The sequence below is a fragment of the Mya arenaria genome, chromosome 11, assembly GCF_026914265.1.
Source record: "Mya arenaria isolate MELC-2E11 chromosome 11, ASM2691426v1".
Classification (NCBI taxonomy): domain Eukaryota; kingdom Metazoa; phylum Mollusca; class Bivalvia; order Myida; family Myidae; genus Mya; species Mya arenaria.
In genome coordinates, this window is record NC_069132.1 from 53,095,942 (window position 1) to 53,101,944 (window position 6,003).

Genomic DNA, 6,003 nt, shown 5'->3' on the forward strand with positions numbered 1-6,003 from the left:
ATATGTTTTTAAGAACACAGTTATAAAAACAATTTCAAGCATTCTGAGCACCAACACTAAGTCACATTAAGAAAACTTGAATCATTGAAATATTACATGTATATACAATATCCACCTTCTCATCCTTTGATTTATATTCCCGATGTTGAATTTACTGAATTTCGCAGAACCTAATTTCATTTGTACGCCCTGGCATACTGGACTATGCCTAGATACGACACTGAACTGTTAAAGCTTTGTTAATATTGTATTTAATAGTCTTATTCCAAAATGGGTTTCTTAATTTCACATTTACCAAGGACAATATATAATTTTCATATTTGATGAATTAAATGCTTGGGCCAACAAGAATAGATCTTTGCCACCGCTGGATTTTAGCTAGGTAAACATTTTTTAAATATTTTTTTCTCCCTTTTTGGATAGGTGTTTCACATTCCAATTATTCAAGGTACATTGAGGTTAAAATAAAAAAAAAAACTTTAAAATTAAATATAATTGACATAGAATTTATGGTGGTGTGATTTGCATGGTGGAAGTGATTACTGTACTGTAAGGGAAGTAACACTGCGTTGAATTTGCTAGTTGCTATGTAGGGTTGTCTCCCTTCTCTCGTAGTTGTTTACCGTTGATCTTGGTGCATTTTAACAGGATCTTGGTTATTTTAGCTTGTTCCTGTAGTTTCATATTGAGTCTTTTTTTTACACATTTGACTGTCAATCTAGGGGTCCCAGCCGCACAACAAAATAACAAAATACTAATCGTCGTCCTGGTGGGACGTTAAATTGGGGTTCCTTATGACAGTGCTCTACACTAATGCACGTTAAAGAACCAGGGTCTTTATCCTTAAAAAGGGCTGGGCCATGCCCGAGTGCGAGGATAAATTAACGAACACACCCACCCATAATTCATATTAGGTTTAAACTTTTGATATTCGAAAAATGATGTTGTATGATTGTATGTTTTAAAGATATACATACGAAATTGAAAAGAAGAAAAAATCTATCTAAGGCTTTTTTACCCGACCGACCCTCTCGGCCCTACTTTTTCCTTCCGACCCTTCTTTTTCCTCCTGACCCTACGTTTTCCTCCCGACCATACTTTTATTCGCCGAAGTGGGGATTTCTTTTCGTAAAAATATACATTTCATTAGTAATCATGTTAAAATTTGACCATTTTATATCTAAAATTTGCTGTAATGGTGATATTTACATGTAGGTCGGTTTGGTTCAGAATTCCAGTTATCAAAAAGGTTATGTCTATCTACCTATCCTTTTTTTTGGAGAAGTTTTTTGAAACAATTATCTTTTTTGCCTAAGGTATACATGTTCTGTATATTTTATTTCAATTTTCTCCGAAAAACAGCTCGGACCAACTCCATAACGCAGTCGATGATCAGCTAAACTGGGAAAATTACAGAGAGATGGTCATTACCGATGTCCTGAAATAAAGCACGTTGTGAAAGTAGCAATTATTATGTTCAATCAATGCAAATTAGATATTCAACTGAAAGAGTTCTATAATATCATACTGACTAGTTCAACGAAAGTGGAAACATAGCTTACGTTTCGATCGTTTCTACTTACATTATCTTGTAAACGTAAACTCAGCACCTGATACATTTCCTTAAGGAAAACAAATTTCGGCTTTTGGTGCTGTAATTTCTTTGGCTTTTTTAATAGTTTCATTCTGAAAATGTTGTGTCAGTGCTATCGGTGAAATTGCTGTGTTAACTCTTGAGCGGCATAGAATCTTCTCCAAGAGAGACATGTGTTTTCTTCTTATTATTATCATTTTTTAAAAAATCGTCTGAAGCAGGTCTCTGAACCTTGCAGGAATCGATTGATAAGGTGGCATTGTGAATTTGTGCACCTTGCAAAAACCTAAAACAATACTGAAAGTTGTTGCAAAGTAATCTCACCTTTTCTCAACTAACTTTGCCAAGTCAAGTCAAGTCAAATCAAGAGTTTATTTTGTAAATAAAGGCCTCCGGCCCAAAATACATTTCAAAATAGTAAACATCATACGTAATGCTTTAAGTTGTGTCATAGTACATTTATAAATGAGCTGAAAAAGTGAACAAAAAGTGTAACTATTCTTATTTCTTGATACAATTCATAAGATGAAATATGTACACTGCTAATTTTCTTATTGTGTTAAAGTCATTTGTTGATAGTAGGGCATAAAAACTATTCAGATCATCACCAGATTCATACCAATTTAACAAATGTTGGTTCCTTATATATGTATATTTTTTACAACGAAAAAAGGCATGATATTCACAATCAATTTCAGATATATTATAGTTCAGTAGACAGAAATTGCATAATCGATCATGCAAAGCAATGCTTAATTGCCTTCCAAGTTCAATATGCAAATCATGATTAGAACATCTAAATTTAGCATATGTAATTTTATGATTTAGTGGCATCTCTATCAACAAATATCGTTCGATGTTAAGTAAGCTCTTAAAGTGGCTGTAGTGGTAACATCGGCTGGCATTACTCGCATGATCGTGCCAAGTTTGAGTAAAACAGTCAATTATCCTGTCTCTAAACATTTTAACAAATAAATTACAATCACCAATATCTTGTGATATCCAAGCATATCCAAAGCCATAAGTAAAAAGAAGACTTTAGATGAAAATGTCAACGTTTGCACAGCGCACGAACTATAACTATTTGTCGCATTGGGTAATTGCCGTTTGTACATTGATTTGTCTTATTCAGACATGCTCCGAGTAGGGGAGACATCAGTTTTCGAATGCGGCGCTTTTAGTTTTGAATAATAAATTTTCATATTCTTTAATTTGAGTTTCCACTAAAGTAGAAAGTATTCCTCCAAAGTTTAAGCCATCATAGTAATAATGAATTGCATCAGTTTAATGATTAGCTTGATTGATATAAATTGTAACGAGTTGAGTTGGTGTGAATATGCGGTGTTTGTTGGGGTAGAGAAATGTTGATCTGTAGTAATATGTGTAATAAATTCCTTACATATATTAAAGAACAAAACTTTTGTTTTTTTCAATGCTTGTCATTTAATATAGCATTCTCAGCATGTTTAACGAATATTTACAGGATATAAGGAGCGCAGGAATTCATATTCGGGATCGAGTTTCGCTCTCACCCGATAAGGGTTTCCTTTGCCTCGTATATCCCGTAACGGACACCTACTAATCCTGTTACTTATAAGTCCCTGATTTACGAAGTAATGCGTGATGTTAAAGATAACAGACATAAAAGGCATTACGTATCAGATCACGGAATTTATTCTGAGATCGTATCCAAGTTCTGAGAATCGTTCGTCACTAAAACAGTCGCTACGCACTTACAATCTGGAGAAACATACTATGCAATATAGTGTTGTTGTTTTGTCTAGGAGGAAAGGGTTCACATTTCAGAAAATTTTCTTCTTCCTATGACAGATTTTGAAGCTTTCCAACCAAGCCTGCAAGCAATCGATTGCATGATCTAATTGTGTCTTTCTGGTGGGGTCGGACTGACACCGTTTCACAACTTACTATGAAGGCAGTGACACATTTATGTCTCAAACTCACACGGAGTATATTAGTCAATGCTCGGTAGTTTAGCGCAACGCAGCACGAAGTGCTTATGATGAATTATGTCTAATGTCCTTCTGTTTCGGAACGCATCTTTATAACATATATCTCACAAACAAAATTGCATGAGAGTTTTAATAAATTATAAAGTTTACTGAGATTTAAGTTAGACTGTCTGTATGATTGAAAATATAGATAAGCCATGCCTTCATTTCAATATTCAATTATCACCAAACCTAAATTCGATCCGATTGGAGATCTGAATAGACGGCACCAGGCAATTAAATTAAGATAAATAGACAGAGGTTTTTACACCGATTGGGGGGAGGGGCACTTATAGAAGGTTTAAACTAGGCCTTTAAGGTTAGTCATAGCCTTTGGTAGTTGCTACTTCTTCTGTCTAGTCATCTCTGGTGAGCAATTTAGGACCTCCATTTCCTTCTTGTGACGCTTTAGGCTGGCTACTAGGGGCGTGTATGTATATTCCATAATCCCGTGCGTGCAAATCGACTACAGTTCTCCGTAATATAAAATGCTGAAAGCGTGTGATCTGAAAAAAAAAACAACAACAGAAGGCTAAGTGGTAATGTTTTTCGTAATTCCAATGAAAGTTGGCTAAAAGGTTATTACATGTATTGATTATTTGTAATGTTGTAAAATGAGTGCCGATGTGGATGAAACGTCGACGAAGGTAAATGTTTTGTGTTTGATATAAATAATTAAAATCCAGATAAACCATTGTACTTCCGAATCAAACATAAAGGTTTAATTTTACAGACTCAACACCCAAGATAGCTTTTATGTGATATCAATATGTCATCTTAATATGATTGTTTATCATTTAACAAAAAAAGTAAAAGGGTCAGCACCCTGGTTTAGAACGCTCCAATACTCTGACACTTCCCTCCCTTTCTCCAGGTAAGCGCTCGCACACTCTGACACTTCCCTCCCTTTCTCCAGGTAAGCGCTCGCACACTCTGACACTTCCCTCTCTTTCTCCGGGTAAGCGCTCGCACACTCTGACAGTTCCCCCTCTTTCTCCAGGTAAGCGATCGCACACTCTGACACTTCCCTCTCTTTCTCCAGGTAAGCGCTCGCACACTCTGACACTTCCCTCTCTTTCTCCAGATAAGCGATCGCACACTCTGACACTTCCCTCTCTTTCTCCAGGTAAGCGATCGCACACTCTGACACTTTCCTCTCTTTCTCCAAGTAAGCGCTCGCACACTCTGACACTTCCCTCTCTTTCTCCAGGTAAGCGCTCGCACACTCTGACACTTTCCTCTCTTTCTCCAGGTAAGCGCTCGCACACTTTTAAATTACCCATCTTTCCTTCAGGTTGTCAGAAGAAAGCTGTCAAAAATATTATACGATGGAAACAGCAACATGAATGTACCTGTATTGAAGGGCAGTATTTTAAGTGCGGTAAAACAGTTAAATAAAGTTACTGTTAGGCTATATTGTAAGCGGGAAATAGTAAAATCAATGTACTGTATGGCTGAATTGTTAGAGAGAAAACATTAACATCAATGTACTGGATGGCTGTACTGTAAGCGGGAAAACATTAACATCAATGTACTATATGGCTGTATTGTAAGCGGGAAACAGCAAAATGAAAATACTGAAGGGCTTTAATTCAAGCGGGGAAAAAGGAGAAGTACTGTACGACTGAATACAGCAGGAAAACAATATCATCAATGCACATAAAGGCAGTATTGTAAACGAGACAACAGTAAAATCAAGGAACAGTAAGGCTGTATTGTAAGCAGGGAACAGTAAAATCAAAGTACTGTAAGGTTGTTTTGTAAGCGAGAAAAAATTAACATCAAGTTACAGTAAGGCTGTATTGCAAAATAAGGCAGTATTGTAAACGGGAGAACAGTAAAATCAAGGTACAGTAAGGCTGTTTAGTAAGCAGGAAAACAATAACATCAATGCATATAAAGGCAGTATTGTAAACGAGACAACAGTAAAATCAAGGAACAGTAAGGCTGTATTGTAAGCAGGGAACAGTAAAATCAAAGTACTGTAAGTCTGTTTTGTAAGCGAGAAAAAATTAACATCAAGTTACAGTAAGGCTGTATTGTAAGCGGGATTTATATCAAGGTATTTTAAGATTGTAATGTGAGGGGAAAACAGTAAAATCAAGGTACTGTAAGCTGTGTTGTAAGCGGGAAAACAGTTAAATCAGTGTATTTTATGGCTATATTGTAAGCGAGAAAAAACAGAACAATACATTTTTGTCTGTTTTTGTGTTGTCTAACAGGTCTTTTAAAAAGGTGTAGTAAAAGAAAAGTTATCTTTGATTTAAGTCTTCGTTTTAAGCAAAATGTTGCCTTCTGACGTAGCATATATGACGTAATTTATCACGTGGTATACACACACTGCTTTTGCTTACAACTGTGTTGCTGTGTATAATTTTCGTTTGTCTTGTTTTTACATCG